Genomic DNA, 23,438 nt, shown 5'->3' with positions numbered 1-23,438 from the left:
CCTACTTGAAGATATATAATTCTCCACACGCAACCTAAACGAACTAAACATCGTCATTTTGAAAACTAAATCGAGTACAAAATTGGCCCTTATCAAATGATAGTCCAGATAAGTTTTTGAAAAACTAAGTTTGCCAACTGTCAAGGTCAAGAAGTGCCTTTAGCATTACACACTATCCTGAAATTGGAAACCTCTGCTATCGTCATTATACGAACATCCCATGTCACAAAGGAATACCCAGATACATTTCGGTGAGATAAATCAATGCCAAACATGGAAACACGTGTGAGAACTTACAAAACTTTTTCACCATCAGATCCATCACTTCAAAGTGGCCGTTTGACAAAACAATTGATCCATTTCCGGTCGGTCCCTGGGTGGGATGGAGATGAGCCGCTGCGACCGCACCGCTAATTACCGACGTCACCGTCAATGCCATTATCTACACGTCGCGAGATGAAAAAACGAAACGAGACGAAACAAGAAGTAATACATGAGCACATTAATTGTTCAAACAAAGCACTTCCAGGTATTGATTGGCACACCACACCTTAAATGAGAGCATAATGCTCGCTTAAACCGTGCACTGAACACCTTCGACCCCTTGCTGCCAATGCACCGTAGATTGGCGGAAAGCAAATAAACTGCACTGATGCGTAGGGGTCTTCACAGAACCAACTCAACCTAACCGAAAAGCTTAACAACTGAAAAATTTTGCCCTAGCGCCATTCACCGTGGTTTTGTTTACACTGAGTTGCATTTCTGTTCCCAGCTGAGCGAGCCAAGTTGCTGATGGCAGACATAAAAAAATAAAGGTAGCCGATGGAGCGCGATTTGAAAGGCGAGCGCGCGCATATGTGTATTACGAGATCCACCGATGTGAGGCACAGTGGTACAGTATACCAAAAACCGAAAAATAGGTTCTCTTGATTTCCATTACCTTCCCAAGTAACATTTATAAACCTTTTGGTTTTGTTCGGATCTATTTTGAACTTATGTCAGCCATAAAATTATCATGATATGTAATTTTCACTTTTAACGAAGCTTATTTTTTGTTTCTTTATTACAGTCGACTCTCCACATCTCGATGTTCTACATCTCGATATCTCTCCCTATGTCGATGATTTTTTCGGCCCCTTCATTCTGCATACATTTTCACTCTCCATATCTCGATATCCTCCTTATCTCAATATCTTCCTATCTCGATGTCATTTTCGTTCCCAATTTTCTCTCCGTATGTCGAAATGCCCATTATCAAAGGTTACTAGACTAGATTTTAGATATTCAAAACAATTTGAGAAGACGAAATGACGTCTGTTTGTTTTTAGTTTTCCTGGTAACGGAGTGATTTTCAATCTAGTATTCGTTAAAAATTTGTTCTATGTCTCGATCTCTCCCTATCTCGATGGTCCCTTCCAAGGATGAAAAAAAATCGGCTCTAGCGATAAACAACACAGTATTGGAATAATCTAAGAGGGTCGTTATTCTCACAGCAGCATGATTTCAACACCTCATTACGCGTACGTAGAGCGGATATAGTAGCATCCGATGCACTGTTTGTCGTGGGACAAAGAGTTTATCGGATGTTGTTACAAGTAGCGATCAACTTGAATCATGCCGCATTCGCGCTATTATTTCGCTCTCAACCAATGTCCAAATGATTTTAGAATCACAAACAACAAATATGGAGGTAGATCATTAAGTAAAAGTGGAAGAATCCTCGAAATAATCAAACTTCTTTTTCGCGAACAGTTAATCGCTAGCACACGTGCAACACGATGCATTATTCGCGGAGCGTAGTTTGTTGTGATAACTTGACGACAAAGAGTTAATCGTTGTTGCTATGATCGCAGGATAAAGAACAACGCGAGGCATCATGGATTTTGTCATGATCACTAGATTTCCATCCTTGGTCCCTTCGATATAGCTTTCATTCCATAAAAAAAGATTGGAAATCGGTTGAGCTGTTCAAAAGTTATGATTTTTTTTAAACATTACAAATCTAATGCTCGTGATTTTTTGGTCACTCTGTTTTGGAAATGGTCACCCTAAAAAACAAGTGGTTGGCCAAAATCGATGCTTCTACCCTAATACATTTCTTGTCATTAAGGCTTCAAATTGCAAGAAAAATAAGCTAGGTCTGAAGTTCCCCCCTTACCCGTTGTCTATCTTGTTAAGCGATATCCTAATTTGACGATTTCTGGCGGTATTTTGCATCGAATATAGTAGATAATTTATGACCGCTCACAGAACAAATGGAACCACTGTGCAAAGTGATGGTGACATGCGGTAGCGGAGGGAGGCTATCCACGAGTGACCTTGAACTACGGGCGATTCGCCACATGCCATTCAGCCACCACTAGCAGAGAGTTGCGCCGAATGGTTGTGCGCGAATATAACACACTACACGGTGTGAATTGCATAGAGCGCGTGAGAGTGAAACCGAAGTGCATTGGGGGTCTCCGCTGCTCACTCGAGAGAACCGATGGCAGTCTACTGTCCATCCGAATGCAACTTTGGAGCTGATGGAGGTGATATTTTTCAGCCGAAATGCGGAATTTTATTACAATCGTAAATGCGCTGCAACTTCTTTTACGCAATTGATCAGGGGTTTGTGGAACAAACCAGTCCGCAAAAGGTTGGAAAACTGTTAAAAAGACTCAGTTGATAGGCAAGATTGAAGGTATGATAAATTGCACTAACATCAAATTAAAGTACGTTTTATTTATGACTTATCCTAATTACGGCCGACCAGCCGAATGCAAGTTTTAATAACTACCGATTCATAACTAAACAATACATATGCATTGCAGTTGGATTAAATTGACAATCCAATTGCGAAGTATATGTTACTCCATAAGTTAGTGTTTCAATCTAATTAAAATATCAACAGTTGCTCATAATTTAAAAAAAAATCATTAATATTTGAGAGATGTCCAGTTAATATATGGGTGTTGCCAATTAAAAAGTAAACGAATTTCGAAGAAGAATTCAAAACGCACATAAATACTAAATAAATAAATAGTTTTAAAGCAATAACAAAATTCGAGAAAGCCCAAAATTAAAAACATGCACTAGGCTGGTCAGCCGTAAACGATGAATCATAATTAAAAACCACCCATTGTTACTAGAAACCGATGATCTACTTCCAAACGTTTTCGTATTCAAACTTATCCCTCCAGTTTTTTAGGTCCTTTTGTTGTTTATTTTCGCAAAAAGGAAAAACCTATAAATGTTCTTTTAATATCTTCGGAAATTTATAAATTGTATAAATCCGTCAAGGAAATTAAAAAAAATTCTCTTGACAAATTGAGGGTTATTTTCGAATCTCGTGATGATGCAAATTCATTACTAGAATCTAAACTATTTTGTAATTCATATCGAGTTTACGCACCTTGCGACTCGTGTGAAATTAACGGGATCATTTATGATGAAGATTTGGATTGTAATGATATTGTTAATTTTGGTTCTAATAAATTTAAAAACAAAGCTATTCCACCTGTGAAAATTTTAGATTGCATGCGATTATCGAAATTAACATTTTCTGATAAAAAAAATCGTCATACATGCATTCCAATTGCATAAAAATTACATTTGAAGGGTCTGTTCTACCAGATTATGTAGATATAGACAATGTTATTTTTCAAGTTAGACTTTATTATCCGAAGATTATGCATTGCGATCGTTGCCTTCTTTTCGGTCATACATCGCAATTTTGTTCGAACAAACTAAAATGTTCTAAATGTGGTGAAGGTCATTCATCTGTTGATTGTAACAAATCTTCAGATATTTGTATTTATTGTGGTAAAAAACATAATTTCTTAAAAGAATGTTCCGTTTATATTACACACCAAACACAAACAAATCATAAAATTAAAAATAGAAACAAATTATCATACTCTGAAGTAACTAAAACAATTTCTGATTTACCCTCAACGAATATTTTTGCTCCTCTTTCACAGAATGTTGATAATGAGGTATCAAATGATGATCATGAACATTTTGTATATAAACCTCCCAATAAAAGAAAAAGAATTATAGAATCAATTATAAAAAATGATGATTTTACAAATCCTCAACCATCAACATCATTTGATACCAATTTTCCTCCTCTTAGCTCTCCTACTTCTCGAGTTATTCCTGGTATTCAGAAAAATATGACTTATTCTGAAGAAAACACTAATGGAAAGAATATCAATTCTAATTCTACTTTTCAAAAAACTGAAAATTCAGGTGAAGATAATTCTATTTTACATATTTTGGAAGAATTGATTGAGTTTCTAGGTTTGAATGAGTTTTGGAAAAAAATAATTAAGATAATTTTACCTTTTCTGGCCTCCATTTTTGAAAAATTGAATTCAATTGGACCCCTCATTTGCTCTTTGTTTTCTTCGTAATGGCTTCATCCAAAAATTATAACTTAAACATTTTGCAGTGGAACTGTCGAAGCATAATTCCCAAAATTGATAGATTAAATGCGTTAGTTGTTAATTGTGATGTAGATATATTTTGTTTAAATGAAACGTGGTTAGAGAAAACTAAATCGTTTCGAATTCCATCTTTCAACATTATCCGGAAAGATCGTAACACTGCATAAGGTGGTGTGCTTATTGGGATTCGAGAAAATATTGAGTTCAAATATTTGGATTTTAAAATAGATTCAGAAATTGAATATGTGGCTATTTCTATTAAACATAATGGTTTGGAATTTTCAATCATTTGCATATACATTCCTCCCCAAACTAAATTTTCATTATTGGAGTTTAAAACAATTTTAAATAAAATTCCATCCCCTTTTTATATACTAGGCGATTTAAATGCTCATAACTTGGCTTGGGGTAGCCATAAAACTGATGGTAGGGGTTCACTTATTATGGATGTAATTGATGACTTAAATTTAAATATTCTTAATGATGGTTCTTTCACCAGGATTGTTGTACCTCCTGGTCGCCATTCTTGTATTGATTTATCTATTTGTTCCAATTGTTTATCCATGAATTCTTCTTGGGAAACTATTGAAGATGCAAATGGAAGTGATCATCTTCCTATATTGATTAGTATTTATAATCCTAATTTTAATCAATATATTCAAGAACCTTGTGTTCCTGATTTGACAAAAAATGTAGATTGGATTAAATTTTCTGATTTAGTTTCCCTTGCATTACTCAATTTTGATAATTCACTTTCCACAATTGAAAGTTATGATAATTTTTCAAAATTATTAGTTGAATGTTTAAAAAAATCACAAACCAAAAAAATAATGCAATCTTCATCTAAGAAAAAACACTCTTCATTTTGGTGGGATAAGAATTGCAGCATTGCTTTGAAAAGTAAATCTAATGCTTTTAAATTATTCAGGCGTTCAGGATCTAGGGAGCATTATATTTTGTATTGTAAAACAGAAGCTCAGTTTACCGGAGTTACAAAATTTCAGAAAAGGAACTATTAGAGAAATTTTATTGAAAATCTTGATTCTGATACATCTTTATCAAAATTGTGGACTGTTGCTCGTAACATGAGAAATTATAATGTTTCTAATATACCAGTTTTGGAATACTCGGAAGATTGGATTGATCAATTTGCTTCTAAAATATGTCCTGATTTTACACGATTAGATATAAAATATAAAAATTCTTCATCATATAATTATTTCCCTAATCTTTGAACTGAATTTTCTATTGAAGAAATGGATCTGGCATTATCAATTACGAAAAACACTGCACCTGGTATTGATAATATAAAATTTATAGTGTTGAAAAATTTACCAATTGATGGGAAGTTACATTTACTTTCAATATATAATAATTTTTTATTTCAAAATATTTTACCAATGGAATGGCGTTTTGTAAAAGTTGTAAGTATTTTAAAACCTGGTGAAAATCCTTCTCTAGTTGAAAGTAGAAGACCAATTAGTTTATTATCCTGTCTTCGTAAATTAATGGAAAGGATGATTTTAAATCTGCTTGAATTATTGGCTGAAAAAAACAACATTTTTTCTTCGTCTCAATTTTGTTTTAGAAAAGGTCGAGGTACACGTGATTGTGTAGCTCTTTTAACTTCACATATTGAGTTATCATTTAACAAGAAACAAGATGTAGTTTCCACATTTCTTGATGTTTCTGGTGCATATGATTCTGTTCTGATAGATTTGCTTTATAATAAATTGATCGATTGTAAACTTCCCTTAATTATTGCAAATTTTTTGTGCAATTTATTTTCTTTTACAATTATGCATTTTTTTCATAACGGTGCAACGAAAATGATCCGTTATAGTTATTTTGGTCTTCCACAGGGATCTTGTTTAAGTCCATTTTTATATAATCTGTTCACTAGAGATATTGTTTCTATTATACCTAATGGATGTTATTTCGTTCAATTTTCCGATGATAAGATTATTCTTCATTTTATGCAAAGTTGTTTAGACAACATTGATACATGGGCGCATAATAATGGTTTTACTTTTTCAGTGCAAAAAAATAAATTTATTATTTTTTCTCGAAAGCACTCTCTAATTGGTATTGACTTGTATTTAAATAATCAACATATTGATCAAGTTTTTGAATATAAATATTTAGGAATATGGTTTGATCCTAAATTAACATGGAAAAATCATATTCAATATATTCAAACCGTTTGTTCCAAGAGAATTAATTTTCTTCGAACGATTACTGGTACTTGGTGGGGAGCTCATCTCAGTGATTTAATTACACTTTATAAAACAACTATTCGTTCTGTAATGGAGTATGGTTGTTTTTCTTTTGGTAGTGCTGTTCAATCACATTTTTCTAAATTGGAAAAAATTCAATTTCGTTGTTTAAGAATTTGTTTGAAATTAATGAATTTAACCCATACTAAATCTGTTGAAGTTTTAGCTGGTATTACTCCTCTCCGAATTCGTTTTGATGAATTAAATTGTAAATTTTTATTTCAATGTTTTTCAAATAATCATCCAATAATAAATATGTTGAAATCTTTGTATGAAATTAATCCTTCCAGTAAAACATTGAGCTCATTTATTTATTGTTATGCTCATAATGTCATATTAGATACATCTCCTGGTTTTCATGAATACAGCATGAATGTTCACTCTTATCGACCTCATATTGATTTTACCTTACATGAAGAATTGAAAAATATTCATCCAAATCCTCGTGTTTCTTTTGCTAATTTATTATTTCAGCGTAAATTTATTGGAGTTGAACCCAAACAAATTTATTTTACAGATGGATCTTTGATAAATAATGTAGCAGGTTTTGGAGTATTTAACTTTTATATAGCACATTTTTTCAAATTAGAAACTCCTTGTTCCATTTACATAGCTGAGTTAACAGCTCTTCATTTTGCTTGTTGCTTGCTCAAAAATTGTGCCCCAAACATTTATATGGTGTGCTCTGATAGTTTTAGTAGTCTTCATGCTTTGAATACTATCAATTTTAATTTTAAAAACAAGTAATATTATTTTATCTATTAAAGAAATATTAAATGAATTGTTTTGCAAAGGATTTATCATTAAATTTGTTTGGGTTCCAGCACATTGTAATATTTACGGCAATGAACAAGCTGATTCTTTAGCAAAATTAGGTGTTTCTCGTGGTGTAATTTATAATCGTGTAATTTATCCATCCGAGTACTTTTCTAAATTGAAACAACATTCTATGGACAATTGGCAAAATACTTGGAATGCAAGTGATAAAGGGCGTTATTGTTATTCTATTTGTCCAAAGGTAAAGTGTTTGCATTGGTTTGATCAATTATCACTTGGACGTAATTTAATTTGTTTCTATTCTAGACTTATGTCTAATCATTATATATGCAACAGTCATTTATATCGCATAAATATCAAAGACTCAAATCTTTGTGAATGCGGTGAGTCATATGAAGATATAGATCATATTGTCTTTAATTGCACTCGTTTTAATTTGCCAAGAGAGGCTATTTTTGAAAAAATTACAAAATTGGGTCACAATATACCAAATTCTATCCGAGATATTCTGGCGTGTAAAAATTTGAATATTTTAAAAATTTTATATGGGTATTTTAATGAGATTTCTTATTTTAGTTGATATGTTTTTTATATATTTTCAGATAGTGGACCTTCCGTATAATTAGTTTTTCTTCGGAGATTTTAGCTGTTTCAGTTCCAGTCACTTGGATACAAAAGGTCCCTCATGATGATTACGACGGCTCCGATATGGATCAATTCCGGACGAGCCTTTAGTTCTTAAGTTTTCTTTTTGTAATGATTTTTGAAAAGATAAAGAGGTTTTGTGCCTTTTTGAGAAAGATTCCAAAGTGAAATCACTCAAAGGGGTTTTTCCCTCTTTCAAAATTGAAGTTAAAAATAAATAAATAAATAAATAAATAAATAAATAAATAAATAAATAAATAAATAAATACTAGAAATCGAGTTTACCTCTGTATCGACACTGTTGTTATGGAAAGTATATTAGATAAGAGTATCATAATTGAACTATATATGGTAAAAGTACAATTTTGGTCTAGCACCTACTAACCTCCAGTTTCAGACAGTTTGATTTGTTGCATGATATTTTTATAATTTTTGCACCAGTATCTCAAAATACATTCATGTATCATGGATATTATCGAGTGTGGTATCAAAAATGAAATAAAAATAATAAGAATAAACATTTAGAACAACACGTAAAATGTGTTATTTTCTTCATACACTCCCGTGCAAAAGTTTGGGTTCACCCCCTCAAAAACATACAAAAGTGTTCTGTCCATATCTCTGTGATTACACGTCCAATTGAAACTCTCTAAGTCGCATTCGAAAGGCAAAGAGTTATTCTTACTTCGTATGTATTTTTCCAAAAACATTTTTTGAATTTTGTATACTAAATTTTTACTTAAAGTTGTGATATTTTTCAAAAAACACACTGAAAATTCATATTCAATTTCCTCAGCATTGGGTCGACCAAAATTTTAAATCAAAGTGTCATTAGAATCGTTATCTTATATTCTTTGAAGAGACCCCACGAATTTTTTGCGGAAAAATCTGGAAAGTATTCAAAATCAATGAAACAGTCAGTCAAGTCATCGTGCAAAAGTTTGGGTTCACCCCTCAGTATGATGCAAATCGTGCAAAAGTTTGGGTTCACCTGAGCCGCATGCACATCATTTTTGTCAATATCTCTGCCATTTTTCAACCGATTTTAACAGTTTAAAGCTTTTTTGAGCGCAAATAAAATAAAAGCGCGTACATGATCGGTTTGAGATTTCACAGATTTAGGTAAGTTCAGGTGAACCCAAACTTTTGCACGATACACCATACTGAGGGGTGAACCCAAACTTTTGCACGATGACTTGACTGACTGTTTCATTATTTTGAATACTTTCCAGATTTTTCCGCCAAAATTTTGTGGGGTCTCTTCAAAGAATATAAGATTACGATTCTAATGACACTTTGATTTAAAATTTTGGTCGACCCAATGCTGAGGAAATTGAATATGAATTTTCAGTGTGTTTTTTGAAAAATATCACAACTTTAAGTAAAAATTTGGTATACAAAATTCAAAAAATGTTTTTGGAAAAATACATACGAAGTAAGAATAACTCTTTGCCTTTCGAATGCGACTTAGAGAGTTTCAATTGGACGTGTAATCACAGAGATATGGACAGAACACTTTTGTATGTTTTTGAGGGGGTGAACCCAAACTTATGCACGGGAGTGTATATGCTAGATGTTTTTTTTATGAACGAGTTGTACATTGAGTAATACCCCAATTACTCTTGGGAACGTTGCAAATGCATTGAAATGGTAAAAAATACTATTCCTGGAGTAAAAACATTCAATGATACCAATTTACAAAATTTGAGGCATTTCTAGGTCGTGCCCGGTATTGGTTGCCACCTTTTAAGATTGTCAATTTGTTATTAAAATAAATCACCATATTTAGGTATCAATCATATTTAAATTTTTCGAATTTACTATGGAGTAGTGTTTGATCCTTCGACCTGGTTGCTTACCCCTGCGGGGGCGGGCGACGAGGGTAGAATCAAACATGTCGCGCGTCGTTCGCGTACCATGGTGGAATAGTGTCGCGGATCGCGTTAGTAGTGTTTGATCCATTGATCTTGTCGCTTGCTTCTGTGGGGCGAGCGACGAACATTTGTTCGGCATTCAATGCTTTTATCGAGTTAAATCGCGAATCCGGTTAGGCTCATTCATTTCAAATTATATATTTATCGTTTATCAAAACAAATCATTCACTCAAACCTTACTCATATCTAAACTCCCTGTGTCTACTTGTGGAAGTGCAGAGGACTCCTCGGCTTCTATAAAACAAGTAACACGTCAACATTTCCCTCCCATCCCCAAATTGACCTGCATTCGGACGCAGCCGGTGCCGTTATTGTTTGTTATAATAATAAGAGCACCAGTACATACACATTGAGGATGCTACTTATCCCGAGTAGTGTCTGTTGGTTCCCTGTGTAAGTAGGGGTTACTGGGGTAATATGCACCACTTAAGGAAAATGTGCCGAAATGAACACTAAACAACATGTATGTAGTGTTTTATTACACGAATCTAGTTGATTTGGGTTCACTCTACATGGTGTTGAGCGAATTTTCATCATAATCACATTAGATTGTTGGAAAATTTAACATTTTTCAAACACTACTTTTGCGTGAATTAAGATTGATGCGGGGCATGATGCACCGCTTTTTGGGGCAGAACACACAACAACATTGAGGCAAGACGCACCTAAACAAAGGGGCATGATGCACCACAACAATGAGGCAAGATGCACCTTCGTGTTTCAAACGTAATTTTATTTATCGTAAAAACACGTATTTTGGATGATTTTCGTTTACGAGATGGTACAATTGTGCATAAATACGTTAGTAAAGACTTCAAATGACCTAACTTCTATGATTGTAGTTTATTTTGGAATGGATCGTTCTGCCCCGATTAATGGAGTGCATATTGCCTCAACCGGTCGCTTAACAGAAAATGTTATGGAAAATAAAAATCGTTATGTTATTTCACCAAATCATGTCATCAACAACTTACCCAGTCTCCAATCATCTGTTTTATGGTTATGGTTGTAAAAATTCTCAATTCGTCACTTGCAAAACAACAAGTGAAATGATCGGGAAAGTTACATCAGAATCGTGCTTTTCGAATTTAATGTTATATCTCCCTGTAAAGTTTTTCAAAATGTATCAAATTCTCAGGGTGTCTATTATTTGCAAAGTTTTATCAATCCGCATCGTGTTTTTCTCTCAAAACTCGTTTATTTCAGAGAAATTAACAAGGTGCGTTTTGCCCCGGCAGTGCATATTACCCCAGGCGCCCCTACAGCTGTTCTTGCAATAACGGAGTAGCATCTGTAGGCGGTCAATTATGCGCATGCTCATGCTCATATTTATATCTTCGAAATTACTTTCGCACGTTAAATGATTATATTTATCATTGATGGGCACCAGTACCGCATGAAATCAATTATTTTTAAATAATGCATTTAGCGGCTTAGAAGTCCGGTACTGGAGGATCTATTAACAAATACGATTATGATTTTGATTCGTTAACAACAATCTTTTTATTTATCTGCATTGCAAAACTTTCCCTAAATACTAGAGGTTGTAATGCTACCGGCTTTTATCGTGCTCAGAGAGGTCAACATCTTAATGAAACAATGGTGATGACAACTATATCGCAAACGGGTATATAGAATGAAAAGATAGCTATCGAGAGAAGCAACCTGTTCTGTCATCTGACGATGTGTATTCGTTGGACACATTGCAACCGTTGCTAAAAATAACGCATCGCGAATCATGCTAGATTGCATGTCATGAAGATGCCTAGGCGTTCGTGTGATGAAGTGAAAAATTAAAACATTAAATACCATGCAAATTGTATTATTTAGATACAGGAATTGGAAACTCAACGAAATAAAAACAAAATCTACACCCAAATAATTTAATACAAACGTATGTACCATCAGTTCACCTGTTTCCGCTCATGTTACAGTAACCCGATTACAGAATTTAAATGTAATGTTACTTAAGTAAATACAAAAATAATTTGTCACTGTTCGTTTGAATATTAACCAAATTTCGTTTGAATTCATTTTGTATCCGCTACTATAACACGAGTGCATTATGGGACACTGATCGTTATCCATAGCTTAATAATAATAAATTTACCCTCATTCGACCGGCACGAGAGTTGATAGCTTAATGATAGTTGATATCACCGTTTGCACCATTTTCACACCGCTGTAGCATAACTTGCACCCAAACTGTTAATTAATTCCACAGGTAGCACACCGTTTTTACACTCGATCGCCACCAGTGCAGAAATTTCTACCGTTTTGACTCATATTCCGAACACTTAAGGCCAACAGTGACTTCAAATGCTTATGATAGGCATAAATTAGCAGATATTTATGAAAATTTTAATTTTATAGCAATGTCTAACTGTTAGTTGTTGGTTGTGTCGATGAAACCCAGCCAACAAATTTGTTCACATAACTGAGATTCAAATCAGTAAAGTGAACGCTTATTCGGAAATAAAAGATTGTTTAAAATGCACAGATTCCCTCTATGTGGACATAAGTGGAGGCCATATACGTATATTCCAGAAAATGCAGTGGGAAATACAACTTCAGACGAGTTCGTTTGGTGCTTTCTATAATTTCGTATATAATAGTATTTTGCACTTTATATGACTTGGTTTTAACAAACAAACAAAAAATAAAAAAGGCAAAACGAGTAGATGCAAGTCTTCCCGCAATGATCTTCAGATCGGTAATCATATTGGCTACCACTGTTCCGTTCAGCCACTGTTGAATGACACGGAAATCTGGCAAATATAAATCCAATAATATAGCTCATCTGCAGGTATGTCCGTCTACCCCATTTATACTGCCACCCATGTTCAAGAGAAATTTTCATCGATACATATCGTAAATACATCAGTTAGCTACAATAATGATACATTAGTAATTATTATTATTACCCAGCCAAAAATTTTGTTCATGTAACAGAGTTCGCTATTTGGTAACACCAAATTGTTGAAAATGCGAGAATTTTCTTTATTTGCACAAATTTGGAAGCCATATAGGGTAATTCGGTGTAATATGCCCGAACGGGACAATACGCTTAACTTTATTCCCAAGCAAGCAAGCCTTATTGTGAATGATATTCATGCTTTATTAGGCCGGAACAAATTTGAAATTTTACTTTTGTCTCCCCCCCCTTCAAAATTTTCAAAAAGTCAGAAGGGGAAAATAAATAAATTATCTTAATTTCAGTGTTGAGTTTCATTATTTTCCGTGTTTTTGCTAGTTTTGTTTTTCGTCTTTACTGTATTACATGAGATAACATGTGTTATTGGATTACAAGTCCTCAATTTGTTTGTTTTACTGTAGTGTGGCCTATGAAAATAGATTTTTTTATGATTTACATGGATTTTTCTTCTTCTTGGCATTACTTCCCCACTGGAACAGAGCCTGCTTCTCAGCTTAGTGTTCTTATGGAGCATTTCCACAGTTATTAACTAAGAGCTTTCAGTGCCAAAGTTGCCATTTTCACATGCGTATATCATGTGGCAGGTACGATGACCTTTAACGCCCAGGGAAGTCAAGGAAATTTCCATAACGAAAAGACCGGGAATATTACATACATGTTGGACCAAATTGAAATAATCTAAATATGATTTCAAGTTGCATATCAGTGCAACATTTTCGCAGTCTTCTTAAAATTGTTAATAGCTAGAGTACAATTTGAAAGCCGTTTTATGAAAAATGTTATGCGATGTTAAAAATAAAAAAAATGTCGTGTTTATTATTCATACATTTTGATTTGACGGATATATGAATTGAAAAATGATGACTTTTCCTGAATTTCCATTTTATTATTTTTTGTCCCCCCCCTTGACACATTTTGGTGGAAGGTGACAAAAGAAGATTTTAAGATTTGTTCCGGCCTTATTGTAATTTTTAAACAAGCTTTTACCGGAAGACGACTGCCAATGGATTCATTTAAGCTTAGCAGGTGGTGGAATTCTATTTGAGAACATTGCTGCAACGCTGTGCAACTTGTTTCAACGGGAGGGGCATACTGCACGGTTTGTTTTGAAACGTCATGATTTGTATCGTTTACAAAAAGCATCTTGTACCCTTTTCAGTAGCTACATGGCACAAAAAAGTTGCGTGCAGTGCAATAACTAAATAAACAACACCCAACATAACAGATTTTAGATGTAATGTATTTGCTACTGTGACGGAGCACTTTTTTCCTTAGGGGGGCGTATTGTACTTTTTAACCGTACATATATTTTAGGCAATTAATCATGGCCAATACAACTCCAAACGAATTGAGTTGGCGTTTAGTATGACTAACGCGTATGACAGTGTATTGCACTTTGTATGATTTAATTTTTACAAACATAGCAAAGAAACATAAATGAAAAATCGTGAGACATGCTGCAAAATTGTGACCATTGGTTTTCAAGTTTTACACAAAAAGTTGTAATAATTAATCAGTAAATCGCTGAAGCATCTTTTCATTTGTGATTTTCATCAAGTAAACGTAGGTATGTAACTGTAACATCACCGTGAGTCAGGAGAGTAAATGCGGACCAATTGATGACCCCAGACGCTGACCCAATACATCCACCTCATAGTGAAGTGATTATGGAAGAAACTAAGCAGAAATCTTATGTGAAGTGATGTCATTGCGTTTCTGATAAACATTGATATTTAAATATCCAGTATCAATTTGTTCATGTACCGCTTGATCGGTTTATGCTTGGTTATTGAGATGCATCCAGCGATGTGCACTCTTCCCCAGTATGATTTTATATTTACATCAGATGAACTCATATCTAATCTCTTATTCAAGATTATAATAGAATCATATCGAGTGAAATAGAAATCGCAAGGGAATGACAATTTGAAGTTACATATTTTGTTATATGAAGTTGGAATTTGTTTAGATGCAAATTTAAATCAGATCAAATTACTGACTCCATAGGGTCGATGTACCAATAGCCGCATAGCTAAGAACAAAAAATCATAGAAAATCGAAAAATAACCCTAGCGTCATTATTTTTACATCATCTGAAAGCTTCTTATCTTGGTTTTGTGGAAAAAATATGAAAACTACGAAAACTCAAATGTTTGTATTTATTATTGCGTGTGCCACTATAGGAATACATGTGCCTATAGTAGCACTATTTCTAATTCCTGTTCCTATAGTAGCACTAGCATCACGGCGTTGGAAAAATACTTATCAAAATCGTATTTTTACAAAACTTTTATATTTTTCCTACACAGTGTAGATCAAAAGCTTTCGTTTGATGTAAAAAAAGTTCTTATTTCATCAATTATTTTGTATAATAAAAAATAGTTTCTCTCAGTAGTGCTACTATAGGAACAATAGGTTAACTATAGGCGCAAGGGAGCTCAAATTTTAAGCAAAACTAATTATTTCGATCATTTTTTGAAAAAAATCAAGCTGTGTACCTTCATGTCAAAAAATATTTTGAAAAGATTTATAGCAAAACGGCCGTAAAAAGCCACTAGTGCGACTATAGGGGACTGTCCACTAAGGGAACACCGACCCTAAACAATTTCAAGTAATTCAATTTTGCATCATATCCAACTCCAACGTAAAATGCACAATTATACAATTTGAAATTCACATCCTTATATGATCTCTGGTTTGCTGGGAAATGTTTGTTAAAACTTGTTTAGTATGATTTTTACTCAAAAGTTTGAAACAACATTTTGATTCAAATGCCGAACACTGTGCTCATTCTGTCTCATATTCCGGACACATTGATTGAAATTCCGAACAGCACGAATAAATAGTATTGAAATGAATAAATCCACAAATATTTTTTTCTGAGCTAGTTTTACTGACTCCGAACTAGAGAATCACAACTGCTCCCGAGATATAAAATGGATTGGAAGACGTTAAATTGCAATTGACAGCCATTTCTTGGTAATTTGATGGCATATTTCAGTGAAACATTTCAACCAAATTGCCATATAAAAACCGAGTGTTCGGAATATCTCTCATTAAAAAATATTTATTTTTATTGTCGTTGTGCGTTTTTTATTACAAGTATGAGTTAAAAACATTGTTACATTGTTTAATAATTTCAAAATGATTGCTTCGTACTGAGATAATCAAATTGAAATTTACCGGAGACGTTTTTCCTAAGGGCTGCTAGCTATATTGAAGATATTTTCTCCTTAAATTCCAAAAGAGATGAATTCAAATGTTCCATTATTGTTTTATATTATCTAAAGGAATTGGCTCCAATATATGCTGGAAACACAACATTATTCGTTAAAAATCCATTTAGTTCGAAGGGCATTTCTCTTCCGTTATAAAGCACAAAAAACGGCGTTCACTAAGACATTTGGCACGGTTATACAAATATTTAAAGGCATGCCTTTAAAGTTTGTACAGATAATATGTGGATATCCAGTAGTTCAGTAGATACTACGTAACAAAAATGTTTTGATCAAATTTCGTAAAATTTAACAAAAAAAACACGGGTATCAACAAAAGAATCATCTACGGCTGTTAAAATATTTTAAAATCGGATTACAAAAGCTCTGGTTCACTATTTTCGTAACAGTGAATCGGCGTGAAATTAGAAAATTCTCTCTCTATTTTATTGAATTATGAAAACCATTTCATGGAATCAATTCCCAGGAAAAATAAATCACGGTGCTGTAAACCCGCTAACAAACTATCAAAAACACAAAACAATCTAATGTTATTGAATTTTTAACATGACTAACAGAAACAGCCGTTCTATTTGTTTTGAAAAATGACATTTGCTTTGGTTGACATCTTCACTAACACATTCTTAAGATGTCAAAATATTGCATAGAAACCGTTATATTTTCCAGTGTCATTTGTTCCTTCTCCATTGGTTCATCGGTTGCTTTTCGGCGAGGAAACAGTGTCATTTGTTGCACTCGCACGGTGCACTGTTGAGAATAATCAAATTAGACATGAGTAAAAAAGTTATAATCCGTTTAAAGCTACTTCAAAGGCATTCATAAAACTAAAACATGGTATGTCAGCCTGCATAGAAAAACACAGTTGGCGTACATTCCAAACAGGTGTTTTCTTGTATCTTTTAAGGTTAATGTTTCACAAACAGTAGCTTTAATGTTGGACAATAATAAATTGTTAAAAATGGTTTGATTAATCAATATCAAATGGTGACATTATGTCAAAATGGACGGAAACGGTTGAATTATTAACCATTAATAACCATTTGCCGAATTGTTTGCGCTTATACTCACGCAAATCACTAACACGTGTGTATTTTACCATATATTACCAATTGTATACATTACAGCAAACCATTACGAGCAACGTTTATCATACACGCTTACAAAAAATCAATTGATGGTGTATAAACGTATTTAATGATTTTTCCAAATAACTTGATCGAGCAAGTGCATTAAAGGAAACAATTCCTTATTATTATTTTTTGCATGTGGAAAAATATGTGAAATAAACTAAAAAATTGTTTTGTTAATCTTTTCCAGTAGAGGTGTGTAAAAAATGATGTTTTCGAAATTTAAAAACTACATCTGAGTGGTGTTTTTTTAGCGTGTTCCTATGTCCGCCAAAAACAAAATCTCCTTGGTGCGAGGGCCACAAAATTTCCATCTCCAGTTGCTGCTAGTTTTGAGCGACCAAGTCTATGGAATTATTCGTATTATCCGGTACTGGATCCAGAATTTCTGCTGGTAAGTAACCTGTTCCAAATCGATGTACAGTGTTACTAAATTTCCTTTTCCATCAATCAATCAATCGACAAAACATCCATGGCAGCCGCCACGGAACGTTACAAACAATGTTTCCGTCTACTAATCTGCATAGACGACTCGACAGGATAGAGGGACTGAAATATGGACATTTCCATTCGCCGCCTAGGTAAGCTACAAATTCGAATGGAAACTGGAAAAGGACCTATAAGTAGAGATACTTATGGCATCGGCACCAATCGACTATTATCGGCAACCAAATTTCAAACGCCAAATTCACAGTATTCTTCTATCAAAGCACGCCAATGAAAACATTACGATAATTCTTTGTTCTGCCCGCTTCCTATTAACGAAATTTCCGAGACTGAACAAAAATATCGCCAGAGATGTCATCACACCAAATGAACACGCCTAAAAATGCGCATGATTTGGGATTGCCCAAGAGATTCACCATCTTATGGGAAAGTTACCGAAGAGAATGAGGCTGCCGACACTAGTCACTCTAGCAAGAGATGTTCACAGCGTTGTAAAAACGTTTCCAAAATCATTTTGACAAGTCTGTCGGTCACATAAATGTAAACAGACAAACATGGAATTTGTCTGCTGATGTCCAAGAAAATTACAAAAGAAGCGCGGCATTGCCTTAGACAGCCGAGAATACGTAAGTTCCCCTAATGATAACCTATACATTTCAGTCTACGCAACCAGGGATTATTCGATTTGCAGCTTCAGGATGGATACTTACAGGAAGTGTTTTATTTTGTGCTAGGACGGCGTGAAGCTACTGGACAGACAAACTTCTGATTGTCAAGAGTTTTGGTGTATTTATAGTGTTTATATTTCGGGGAATGAAATAAAAGTGTGTTGAGCAATTTATTTAAATCGCGCAATGAAATAAGTACTATTTGTTGTCTAAATTTCCTTCAACCTAAAAAAATGTAATTTTAAGCCATCCATTCTCGAATATTTATTGCATCAAATTTACTCGTTTTTTTTTATTTGAAGTGAGTATTTCTACACATTACTTGTTTCAAAGTCTAATCTACAATATTTTAATCGCAATCTCACTAATGGTATCTGGACAGCCCAGTATATGGTTCAAATATAACAAAGCACAATTAACCAACAATTACACATACTGTACAAGACGTCGTCACTGTCCGGCTCCTCGAAATTGGTGGGGCCTATTTGCACTGATTCACACTGGCCAAGTAGGCAATTCACTTTACTAAACATTCGTACTGATTCGTCACAGTCCTTGTTCTTTTGTTTCGACACTAATTTTGTTCTTGTTCCTTTGTTCCGACACTAATTTCTTCCAGAAATCTCCAGAGCACTCGATCGTGCTCACGGGAGTTTATAATCGCACCAAAGTTCGTCACAATGTCCAAAGTTCGATACACAATTTCTCCAAAACTAGGAAAATTAGGCCAATTGGGCACTTCACTGTTCTCGAAACTAGAATTCACTCAGCGACCGACAAGAAACTTCTTTCGACTCGGACGGAAAATAAAACGCAGTTGATTCCACGACGAACTATACTAAACTGATCATGTATTTGGTTTTGTGCGCACAAATTTATACATGGGGATTCACAAAGCATTGCTTGTGTCAAGTATGAGAGACAAAGTACATAAGTATTTACTTTTAACCGGTTTCGTCTTCGTATACATAGGGTGTCTGATCCAGTCATAGTGTGTGTACCAATAATAGTGGTAGTGCCGTTTCAAGCGTGTTATAGCCAATTTTTATTTTTATGTGTATTTCTCTAACATGGACATTGTCAAAATGATATGAATGTGTGAAAAAAAATCTTGTAAAATAGTAAGGAAATAGTAAAAAAACAATTAAAATCCTTAACTTTTTTGCTCCTTTGCACCAATTATAGTGGGGCGTTCCTATAATAGTGAGTCTCAATGGGAAATCAATGTAAACCACTATTATAGGAACAAAAGTTAGCAAATACCACTATTACTGGAACGTGTTCCAGTAATGGAGGAAATGCTTTTTTGATAGATTTAATGATTTTATCATTCAAAGATTATTTTTTACGTGAAATATAATAAAAAAGCTTTCGAATGACGTATTCAGATATAAAAAACGAGTTTCCGTTATTTTTTGGCGATTTTTTATTCCTCAACCCGTTACTATTGCCACTATCACTGGTACAGATGCCCTATAACGCTAGCTAGCTCGATCACATCCGACGCTCGATGACTGCCGACGGGTGTTCGAAACACGAATACGATGACGGCGATGATGCTGATGACGGTCGATACTCTTGCGTTCGTTACTGCGGTGTACGATTATATACCTCGACGCTCGTGACTGTTGTTAGGGTAGACTCACTGATTGTTGCTACCGTTGCATTGAACACATACATTATTAATTTTCATTAGACTGTTATGGTTTAATTGTTTTAAACTGTTTGCCGTACAGTGAATGTACAATACAGGGGATAGGCAAAATGATTGAGATAGGCAAAATTTTGCCCAAATTCAAATGCTTTAACTTTATGAAAAATGGATGAAATTGGATGCATCTGGAAGCAGTCGACGGCAAATTTGGTCCGGAGATGTTTTCTGAGGATTTTCTGAGGTCATGTCCAAATGTCATTTTTTCTGTCGCTTGTATTTTTGTGTGGTGTAAAGTTAGATAGATGTTTGCAATTTTCCTAGAAACTAGAACTAATAGGAAGTTGAATGCCACCGGACGCATTAAGATTGGTTGGAAATCTTCAGAAATATGACTATTTCCGTAAAACTGGTTCCGGAAAGCATGGTCAGTCATGTTTGTATTTCCAATCATGTAAATATTATCCGGAGCTATATCCAAGCGGACACCAACCTTAAAAATGATGTTTCCTGCAGCGTATTCAGAACCATTAGATGCACAGACCACTCTATAGAACGTTCCAGGTGCCCTGGGGGAAGTGGTCAATTAGGAACATATCCGGAACCATATCAATATGGGCATCAAACTTCATGATTTTCAAAGGTTATGCTTTCCGAAGCATTTCCAGCACCACCGGCTGCCATAACCACTTTATAGTAGGTTCCAGGTGCCCCGGGGGATGTGGCCAATTCGGAACATGTCCGTTCATCTGTTTAGAATCACATTCTACCATAAACAGTAAGAGCCATGTGACTTGGAAAATGGCGAGCATTTTCAGAACCACAAGATATAATAATCACTCTATAGTATATTCCAGGGGCTCCTAGAGATGTGGCCAACTCGAAACATGACCTGATCCCCCAGGGCCCATGGAACCTACTATACAGTGGTCATATAAATAAGTTGCGCTGTAAATACTTCTATTAGCATCACCTTCAAAAATCTTGATGTTTTTACCCATATTGATGTGTTTTCGGACATGTTTTGAATTGGCCACATCCCCGGGGCACCTGGAATCTACTATAAAGTGGTCATGGCAGCCGGTGGTGCTGGAAATGCTTCAGAAAGCATAACCTTTGAAAATCATGAAGTTTGATGCCCATATTGATATGGTTCCAGATATGTTCCTAATTGACCACTTCCCCCAGGGCACCTGGAACCTTCTATAGAGTGGTCTGTGCATCTAATGGTTCTGAATACGCTGCAGGAAACATCATTTTTAACCTTCGGGCTGTCGCGCTGTTGTACTTTGTACAACAGTTGTGATTTATGTGCTATCATTTTACAACAAAGATATCTATCGACACCAAACCAAAATGTATTCGTCAAGAATGTTCTTAAGAACAATACTCGACAGTTTTTATTTACAGTATGACCGTTTATAATACGGTAAAATCAACAAATGTACATGGAAGTCGCATAATAATGAACGCACTATGTACGGTTCGAGGAAACCACAGTTTGAAATCGTCATATCTCGAAATCCAGATAATATAGAAACTTGGGGTCTTTAGTAAAGTTGTTCTGGAGGTGAAGCGCTATCTGATGGTACCTCATTTAATTCGGAATTTAACCGCTAGGTGGCACTAGTGGGCATAGAAGTTTTACTTTTGTTCTGAAGATTTTTCAGGATCCTGACCATTTAGAAGGATGTCGTCTTCGGCAAAGTTGTCTAGTAAGTTAAGGACTATCATTTTTCGAGCTAGTTGATTCAAAATTTTGCCACTAAGTGGCGCTAGTGAGCATGAAACTTTTGTTTGCAGATATCTCAGGAGCCTGACCACTTAGAAAGATGGTATCTTCGGCAAAGTAGTTTGATAGCTCAAGGGCTATCATTATTTGAGCCAAGAAATACGATATTTTGCCATCAGGCGGCGCTAGTGAGCATGAAATTTTTGTTTTGCGTATACTGCAGGATCTTGATTTTTTAGACAGGCACCTTTGGCAAAGTTGTTCAGAAGCTCAGGGACTATCATTATTTTAATAAATCTCTAACTTTAAGGATTAAACAAAGAAAGAATTTGAGCTACTGAACAACTCTGCCGAAGGCACCATCTTTTTAAATGATCAGGCTCCAGAGATATTTTCGAAACAAATGTTTTATGCTCACTAGCGCTGCCTAGTGGCAACAGTTTGAATCAACTAGCTCAAACAATGATAGTCCTTGAGTTACCGAACAACTTTGCCGAAGACGCCATCTCTCTAAGTGGTCAGGATCATGAGATCTGGGAAACAAAAGCTTAATGCTCACTAGCGCTGCCTAGTGGCAAAATCCCGAATTTCTTGGCTATAATAATGACAGCCCATAAGCTACTGATCAATTTTGCCGAAGACATCATCTATCTAAGTGGTCAGACTCCTGAGATATTCGCAAAACCAAGGGTGTTGTACAAAGTACAACGCGCGACTACTCGCGTTACAAAAATTCGCGCGACGACCGAAAGGTTAAGGTTGATGTCCACTTGGATATAGCTCCGGATAATATTTACCGTTTTGATTCGAATCCCGGACAGCTTCAAATTCCGGACACTCTACTTTGTATGGGAAAGATTTCACTCGAAATGTTTCAAAATGCGCCGTCAAAAAGTTCCCAAGTTGAATGATGATTTTTATAAACATTTTACATAGCAATCCATGAAAATTTACAATGTTTAACTAGTTTTGACGTCTTTCTTATGGATTAGTACGTTTAATTAATGATTCGATTATTCTGATTGTGTTTTTCAAGAGCTGTCCGGAATTCGAAATAAAGTGTCCGGAATATAAAGCGAAAGTGTGATTGTGTCCGGAATAAAATTCATGAAGAGACCGAACATTTTTATCGATTGATGTGAATTAAAGATGTGGAACCCAAATCTTCACCCTCCATTCGAAATTTAAGTGTTTGCAAGATCTGATTACGCTTACGTTTTGTAAAGAACGATTCAATTTATATGTGTAGTGATTAGTTGTACTTTACTGAAGCCTTAAGTGTCCGTAATATGAATCAAAACGGTACATGATTGGAAATACAAACATGACCGACCATGCTTTCCGGAACCAGTTTTACGGAAATGGTCATATTTATGAAGATTTCCAACCAATCTTAATGCGTTCGGTGGCATTCAACTTCCTATTAGTTCTAGTTTCTAGGAAAATTGCAAACATCTATCTAACTTTACACCACACAAAAATACAAGCGACAGAAAAAATGACATTTGGACATGACCTCAGAAAATCCGGAACATCTCCGGTGTCCAGTGGCCAATATGCATGGCCAAGGAAGTTCCTAA

The 23,438-nt window shown here is 34.8% G+C and overlaps 1 protein-coding gene across 1 annotated transcript in view; it reads right to left on the bottom strand.

Moving 5' to 3' along the window:
• LOC5577966 (toll-like receptor 13) overlaps positions 1-813 on the bottom strand; it is a 95,655-nt gene extending 94,842 nt beyond the window's left edge. The window contains exons 1-2 of the mRNA XM_021842893.1: positions 551-813; positions 298-442 (exon numbers count right to left, since the gene is read on the bottom strand). The gene's annotated coding sequence lies outside the window, so the exon portion shown is untranslated. The remainder of the gene's footprint in view (positions 1-297; positions 443-550) is intronic.
• Between the last annotated feature and the right edge of the window lie 22,625 nt (positions 814-23,438).

This window comes from Aedes aegypti, chromosome 2 (assembly GCF_002204515.2).
Source record: "Aedes aegypti strain LVP_AGWG chromosome 2, AaegL5.0 Primary Assembly, whole genome shotgun sequence".
Classification (NCBI taxonomy): Eukaryota; Metazoa; Arthropoda; class Insecta; order Diptera; family Culicidae; genus Aedes; species Aedes aegypti.
Note: the sequence above shows the minus strand (reverse complement) of the source record. Positions and strands in the feature narration are given on the sequence as shown.